This window comes from Pinus tabuliformis, chromosome 4_1 (genome assembly GCF_031772625.1).
Source record: "Pinus tabuliformis cultivar Carrire ecotype Pingquan chromosome 4_1, CPIR1, whole genome shotgun sequence".
Lineage (NCBI taxonomy): Eukaryota > Viridiplantae > Streptophyta > Pinopsida > Pinales > Pinaceae > Pinus > Pinus tabuliformis.
In genome coordinates, this window is record NC_142303.1 from 784,231,787 (window position 1) to 784,240,477 (window position 8,691).

At 37.6% G+C, this 8,691-nt stretch overlaps 1 pseudogene; it reads right to left on the reverse strand.

Annotated features, from left to right (window-relative positions):
• On the reverse strand, positions 1-723 carry LOC149178514 (binding partner of ACD11 1 pseudogene; annotated as a pseudogene).
• Between the last annotated feature and the right edge of the window lie 7,968 nt (positions 724-8,691).

Below are 8,691 nucleotides of genomic sequence, written 5' to 3' on the forward strand. Positions count from 1 at the left end.
TTAATACAAGAGAGGTAGTAGATACATAAATTTCCATCTTAAGTGACTAATCAGACCTTAAGAAGGTGGTAGTTTAGTTGGTTCGCTGGACCCCTTGACAGACTGATTAATGGGAGAAAAGGAATCATCATCATATCATGGCAAGTTGGAATACGTAGTTGAGTTTCCTGCTGAACTAAATGGCACAACTGAAGGCTCGTATGCATTTGGAGGTTCAACATCGTGAAATTGTTCAAAATCATGGGATAGATGACTAGTTGCAGTTGAACTTTGTATATTCTTTTGCCCTTCAGCTAACTAAACCTTTTCTTTAGTTTTCATATTAACATCCTCAGTAGCCTTTGCATCCTTGTTGAAGGCACCAGTCACCCATGCTACAAAAGTGAACACATACTTGTTCTTCATAAGGGAAAAACATGTGCTATTGACCTTCTGTTCAGCTACAGCAAATGCTGATTTTGTTTTCTCTGATACTTGAAATTTTTGATCCACTGATCTTACTTTCTCATTTACAACACATGTGCCAACAATAATCTTTTCAGTGAAACCGATTTTCTTGTCAAAAGATGTCACCTTAGCAGAAACATTTTCTGTGAAGCCATGCTTCTCATCAAATTCCTTGGCTTTGTTCATAACATCCTTTCCTAGAATAAACCCTTTTGCAAGCATGCCTTTCACAACATCCTGAGCCTTATTTATAGCAGTACCACCTCCTTTCACCATAGTACTTTCATTGGGCTACCATCACTCTTCAAAAATGTGAAAATAAACTTTGTACTATCTAAAAAACAAAATTTGGCAAGAAAAACACATACAAAAGAACATTAAGACTCACATTTTTCAACCACATAGTTCAAATTTATTCAACTTATAAAATTGTGTTCGAAGTACAAATTTGATTTATGGCAAACCTTAACGTAATTTATGAAAAATATAGATTTTATGGACGGGAACGCGTGAACAGATTAAATGAGAAACTAACTTAATGCTGATACGGATAGCTCTTATCCAACCATAACCGTTATCTATGCTACAGGTGGCTCAGGCTTTGAAAAACGAAATAACATATAGTTCAACTAGGCCAAAACCGAGTAAGCCCTTGTTGTTTGACTGATCATATGTTGGCATCTTCAGGATCACCATAATCACGTTGGTATACCAACATTTGGATTGAGCAGCTTCGGGCCCATTCCCGAAAATGGGCGTGATGGAAAATTTGTAATGGAGAAAGATGGGGAATTTGATATGACCCCAGGTAACTATTTTTTTGCCAAATTGAATAACTCAGCCTCAACATGTGATCCGTTGTGGAGGTAGTGGGTATGTTGTTCCCACCATTGTGATTGTCATTATATTTAAATGCCATATGTTGCCCTACTCCGACTCTAGCCATTGGATTGATCTGTGATGTAGCTTCTCCTGTAAATGCAACTTTCTGGCAAACAAAATAAGGATGGAAACTTCTCCGTTTTAAATCAAATAAGAAAATTGTATGACCAATAGGGTTCCCCATATATGGAAAGAGAGGAGGTTGGAATATTTTGTAGCATTGATAGAAAAATGGATGATGCAGTGCTTCCATCGCTCTAGGTCTTCTCTTTAGATCCCTCCACAAAAAGTTGTTAATGAGATCAATGGTCCTTGGATCCAAACTCTCCTCAGGAAAGTGCAATAGGAATTGTAGGCGCAGTTCCTCAAAACACAAATTCAACAAATTATCCTCAATGTGAATGTGTAGTGCCAAACCCACTTGCAAAATAGCCTTATGCGCACTCTCATACAACAAAACGTCCCAGGTCCTAACACTTAACAAAAATAATTTTCAATAGGAAATATACCCTTCTAGAGCATAACTTATAAATTCATTTTTTTTTCTAGAAATTCAAGATAAATAATGGCCAAGGTTGATAAAGCATCCAACCTGAAAATGATGCTTGTTCCTTGGATTCTAAGGTCCTTGGATCACTTTTCCTCTATAGGAAACTCTGATGCTCCAAAGCCCAAAATTGCCAAGAATATTTGAGAGATCGAACAAGCCATGAAAATTACCAAACTAAGAGAGTCAATCCCCTTTCATTCATCTAAAAATGCTACAGTGTGAATATACAACTTTTGGGAGGCTTAGGTTTTCACAAAAACCTCAACAACACATAGGGCACCTTATGAGCCCATTTTCATTACATTGCTGACACCTAATGAAAAGATTTTGACCTTCCTCTTATGTAAAAATCTTGGCCTCCCTTTTGCTTCTCTTGAAGCCACAAAACTAACGGACAATGTTTGTAACTTTCACCCATAAGTTCACTATTCCTTTTTTGAATTCAACATTACATGGCATGATTGAGTGCATAGTTTTCCAAGCTGAGAGCCAGTCAAAACCAGTTAGATTCAACTTCTTGTGTGAGTTTCAAGCAATGTGTATAGCCCATCTTAGAATTCTCCTTGGCAACCAATGTTCCATTCCTAGCCCTGTTGTATTGAATTTTAATTTGGAAGGAAGTCTTGTTGGTAACAAATGTTCCATTCCTAGCCCTGTTGTATTGAATTTTACTTTGGGAGGGAAAGAACCAACCAAATAAATTATAAAATACTTTGATTGTTGTGCCCATTCTCTCTAAATATAATGATCTAACCAACATTAATCGAGCCACACCATAATGTCTCTCTTCCTTGAAATTGTAGGCAACGCCACATTATTAATCCCAAGCACTCAGAACACGCCCACTTCTTCTTCCCTGCAGCAGCACCACCATCTGATCTCGTTGTTAGCCTTCAACACAATCATGACCTTGTTGTGGATAGTCCTGGCAGGTTTCATACTTTGCGTCTTTTTCATGTGCAAGATACACAGAAAGGCATCCATGACCTTGATCATCGTGGAATAGAACAACTTCCACAGATGGGTGATGACTTGAACATTCTCAGAAGTTGAGAGCGCAACTAACGGTTTTAGCAACACGAGGCTTCTAAGCAAAGGCCATCATGGGAGTATGTACAAGTCCATATTCCCAGATGGGAATGTCCTAGCGGTAAATAGAATAAAAGCCTCACAAGTTCTCTACAAGGTCGGGAGTAGCTACACCTTCAGTTTCTCAGCAAAGATCCAGGCTCTGTCCTATGCACATCACCTGTCATTCCCATTGTGGGCTACTGTGAGGCCCTAGCCAAAATAATATTGATAACCCAATTCATGCCCAACAGATCCCTGCAATATCATCTTCATGAAGCGGGAATTATCTTCAACTGGTCACATCGCCTGAGAATTGCTTCAGATTAAACCTAGGGCATAAAGTATGTGCACAAGGGCACTGCCCCTTACATAATTCATGGAGACATCAAGCCTTCCAATATACTTTTGGACCAGACATGGTCTGCTAGGTTTTCAGATTTCAACCTATCCTTCTTTCCCAACCGAATAAAATGTTTGGCACCATTGGGTACCTGGATCCTAAATATTTCACCAAGAAGAGCTTGACCAAGGCCAACGATATCTACAACTTTAGGGTTGTTTTATTATAAATCCCGAGCAGGAGGACGTGCTTTGGCAGAGATTCTAGCGAGCCCTAGATCTCCAAAAAGTCTTGGACAATCATTCCAAGGTATTTGAGACTCCTAAAGGTCTCCCAACTATTCGTGATCATGATCATGCTATTCATTTGATTCCAAGAAGTATTCCTCCAAACATCAGGCCTTACAGATATCCTTATGCCCAAAAGAGTGAAATTGAACTTATGGTTGCATAAATGTTAGAGGTCGGTATAATTCAACCTAGTCAAAGTTCTTTCTTTGCTCCAGTAGTATTGATGCATAAGAAGGATGGATCATGGCGCATGTGTCTGGATTATAGGGAGCTCAACAAGATCACTATTAAAGATGCATTTCTCATTCCTGCCATTAATGAATTGTTGGATAAATTACATGGAGCAAATTACTTCACCAAGTTGGATCTTCATTAAGGATATCATCAAATTAGAATGAAGATTGAAGACATTCTGAAATTAGAACTCATGAGGCTCATTATGAAATTTTGGTCATGCCTTTTGGCCTTACCAATGCAACTTCTACATTTCAAGGTTTGATGAATTCCATTTTCAAACCCTTCCTTAGAAAACTTGTGTTAGTATTTTTTTATGATATACTAATCTACAACAAGTCTTGGAAGGATCATGTTTAACATGTTGACAGAGTGCTCAAACTATTGGAGGAGAAACAATTATATGCAAAAACCTCCAAATGTTTCTTTGGAGTACAGGAAGTTTCATGAGGGTGTTAAGGTAGACCCTGACAAAATTAAAGCCATTAAGTAATGGAAAATCCCCACAACGATAAAGCATCTTAGAGGATTTCTCAGGTTGATAGGGTATTATCACAAGTTTGATAAGAATTATTGGAGAATAGAAACACCTCTAGCAACATTATTGAAGAAATATGTATTTTCTTGGACTCCAGAAGCAACTAAGGCCTTTGAACATCTTAAAGAGGCAATGTGCCAAGCACCATCTTAGTTACGACAAACTTCACAAAAACCTTTATTGTGGAATGTGATGCCTCGGGAAATGGAATTGGTGTTGTTTTAATGCAAAAAGGAAGACCCATTACTTTTGAAAGTCGTCCAGTCAAAGGAAATTATTTACACAAACCTATTTATGAGAAGGAAATGTTGGCAATTCTACATGCACTAAAGCAATGGCGACCTTACCTAGTGAGAAGACACTTCAAGGTAAAAACAGACCGTGATAGTCTTAAATACTTTTTGGAACAAATATTATCTTCAGAAGATCAACAAAAATGGGTCTATAAAGAAGTGAATATAATCCTTTAATGTTCCAAGGAGCGAAGATAGTCTAGCTAGCCCCGTTCTATAAAGGAGTGAAGATAATCCTTGTTCTAATTATGCATTGGTGGAAATTTTAATTTTTAGTAAAGAGTGTTATGCAATTACGCCCCGTTGTTCTTTCTTTAGAAGTTTTGTCATGCCATTAGAGTTGATTATCTTTCCTAGTTTCCCTGTGATACCCCTCAATTCAAATTCCTTTCCTTCCCAAAAAAAAATTCAAGAAAAGTTCTTGAAAATTAAAATCTATCATACCCAAAGATTGTAACCATTAGACTCTTAATACAACATCAACACCACCCATTGGAATGGAAAGCATTGGAATATCAATACATATTTCCCCATGGTTAGCTTGGTATTATGGCACTTTCCAGAGCAATTTATAGTTACTCCATTTGCAACCATCACTTGACACTCTGGTGCTGGATATAGGAAGCAATTCAATTCCTTGACGATCTTACAATGAATAAAATGATGGGTACTACCCAAATCGATCAACACTATTACCTTTTTCTTCTTGATATGTCCTTCTATCTTGAGAGTTTGAGGAGTAGTAATTCCTACCAATGCATTACAAGATATGGTCGAATTTATTTCTTCTTTCTCTAGGGTTGGTTCCTGGTGTATATCCTCTTCTTTTGACGTTTCTTGTTCCTTTTCTTCCTCCTCTTCACAATCTATGTAAAATAATTTATTCTCAGCACACTTATGACCTTTAGTGTATTTTCTATCACAACTGTAACAAATCCCTTTTGCTCTTTTTTCTTCCAATTGTTGTGGTGTCAACCTTGTAGGTTGTGGAAGGCTAGGAGCAACAACACTTCCATCTTTATAGTTGTGAGTGGTAGACTTCCTTGTTGCCATAATTTTGCTTTCAACTTTTCTTGCCACCCTGAATGCCTTCTCCAATGAATCAGGTTCCCAAAGGCGAACCTCATGTTGGATGTTATCCTTTAAAGTCCCTATGAAGACATCAATCGTATGTTCCTCTTGTTAGGTAAAATTGACTCGGGGTTTGAGTCAAGGTTGACCTGGTTAAATAGTAGTGGTTTTGGGCACATGGTATAGTGTACCCATGGTATTATGGTTCGTGGTATTGCATGTAATGGAGCCTATAAAAGGCTATGAATACTTCATTGTAATGTAGGCTTGGAGGTGAGTGGTGAAGGCTCACTTGGCTGGATTGGCCAGGGTTTTTTCCAATTATAATGAGACCTCATTGGGTTGGGTTTTTTCCCATATTTGGGGTTTTCCTGGATAAATATTATGTGCATAATATTTATGTGTATTGTTGTTGGTTACCCATGGTATTATGGTCCGTGGTATTGCATGTAATGGAGCCTATAAAAGGCTAGGAATACTTCATTGTAATGTAGGCCTGGAGGTGAGCGGTGAAGGCTCACTTGGCCAGATTGGCCAGGGTTTTGGCCAATGCTAATGAGATCTCATTGGGTTGGGGTTTTCCCCGGATTTGGGGTTTTCCTGGATAAATATTATGTGTATAATATTTATGTGTATTGTTGTTGGTTATTTTATTATTCCTCTCTATAAATCTCGGTAAATCTCAGTAATAATTTATCTCTTTGCCGTAAATTTCTTAACAACTGGTATCAGAGCTAAGTTGGCTTCAGAAGGACGTTTTTTGTTGCCAAGGGTTTGTATTGGCATGGTAGATAGAGAGATAATTAAGTTTTGCTTGCAGATATGGATCAAAAGCCATAGATTGTGAAGCAAAGCTGCACACTATTGGGTCATGAGAGATTCAATGGATGAGGAGGATATGTGCACGTGGATTAATTAATTGATGAACCATGTACCTGAAAAGAACGCCTAGATAACTAGTGGTTACAGTGGCTGGTGACCCATGTAATTCGGTAGATGGGTTCTTTTTATATGGACATTGATGTCATATGTACAAAGATAACAACAAGGGTAAAGAAAACAAAAAAAATATTATAATGGAGTGAAATTTTTAATTTGCATGTAAATGGGCATACTGTTGTAAGACCTGGTAAGGCATGCGTACCCCTGGGTAATTACTGGTAAATTCTGGGTTAGAACTAGGTAATAGGGGGATGTCGGGTTAACAAATCCCTGGTAAAAACTTTGAAGGGGTAAGGGTTAGAGTGAGCGGGATTGTCTCACTTAGCAGGTTTTGGTTGGATTTAGTCAAGGAACCACAAGTCAAGTTTAAGGGGGGAATTGTTAGGTGAAATTGACTCGGGGTTTGAGTCGAGGTTGACCTAGTTAAATAGTAGTGGTTTTGGGTACTTGGTATAATGTACCCATGGTATTATGGTTCGTGGTATTGCATGTAATGGAGCCTATAAAAGGTTAGGAATACTTCATTATAATGTAGGTCCGAAGGTGAGTGGTGAAGGCTCACTTGGCCAGATTGGCCAGGGTTTTGGCCAATGCTAATGAGATCTCATTGGGTTGGGTTTTTCCCCAGATTTGGGGTTTTCCTGGATAAATATTATGTGTATAACATTTATGTGTATTGTTGCTGGTTATTTTATTATTCCCCTCTGTAAATCTCGGTAAATCTCAGTAATAATTTATCTCGCTGTCGTAAATTTCTTGACACCTCCAGAATATCATTTACCCTTATATTCAATTTTTGGAAGTCCTTAATGCGCTCCTCCATTGAATCTTTTTGTTTGAGATTTATCAATTGGCTAAAGAAGGTGTTCCTATTTGTATCCTCATAATCTGTTATCATTTCCTCCACAAAAAATGACCAAGTGAAAAGTGGTTTACGAGAACAAAGCCATCAATACCATACAAACTAATTAGTTTCTAAATATAAAGTTGCAAATGCGTACCTTTTGTGTGTGTTGCACATTATGGAGATCAAGATATTATTCCATCTGTAAGATCCATGTTACCAGATCCTTGCCATCAAACTTCCTCATATTGATCTTTGTAATATGGTGGGTATTCAATCCAACTTAGAGTCTATGAAATCATGATTAATATTTATTTTGTTCTCATCATGAGTTTCATCTAATATATTTTCGCCATTAGGAAGCATTTCTTGTAGCAACTTTGTCAAACCTTCCATGTCTGCTTTTAAACCATCCTTCAAACCTTCCATGTCTGCTTTTAATCCATCCTTCAAACCTTCCATGTTTGATTTTAAACCATTCTTCAAACCATCCATCTTAGCTTCCATTTCATTTTTGGTTACTCTTTGCGAGAGCGAAATTTGTTGCACTTGGTCTCATAATTTTGATATATCATGTTGCATTTCTTCCTCTTCTTCATGTGTCATAGTAGAGATTTCTGGTTGCTTACTAGGTGTTTCCATTTTCTTGCTTCGAGTCATTTTGGAATCAAACAATGATATTTATGCTTCACTATGCCCTGAATCACTTCAAACTGATTTTTCAAACAAAACTTATGCAAAATTTAAAAAATACACACCTTTTTCTTGCTTTTTAGGAGCTAGATATTGCAACTATTGTATCTCTGTAATTGTGAATCTCCAAGATCTGAAATTACGTCTTGTAGTATCCCTCTAAGTCTTCTTTCCAACCCAACAAGTTATACCAAGATTGGATTCTTCAAGAAAGAGTTATGCCCAATATCCCACGATGACCTGATTATAGATTGGTTCAGTAGAGCGAACTTGTATGGAGTGCCATGTGTCATTGTTTCGACCTTCAGCCTTGAAAATGATACCCAAAAAACTACACTCTATCCTCTTTCCATCACTTTTCATGAAATTCAAATCCAATGCTCAGAGAGAGTTATAACGATTTTCCCTAGGTGACTTGTTTGAGATGGAATTCTGGAGCAAGCAAAAACCCTAACTTCCTCTGATCATATCTCCAAAAATATAGCGAGACAAGATC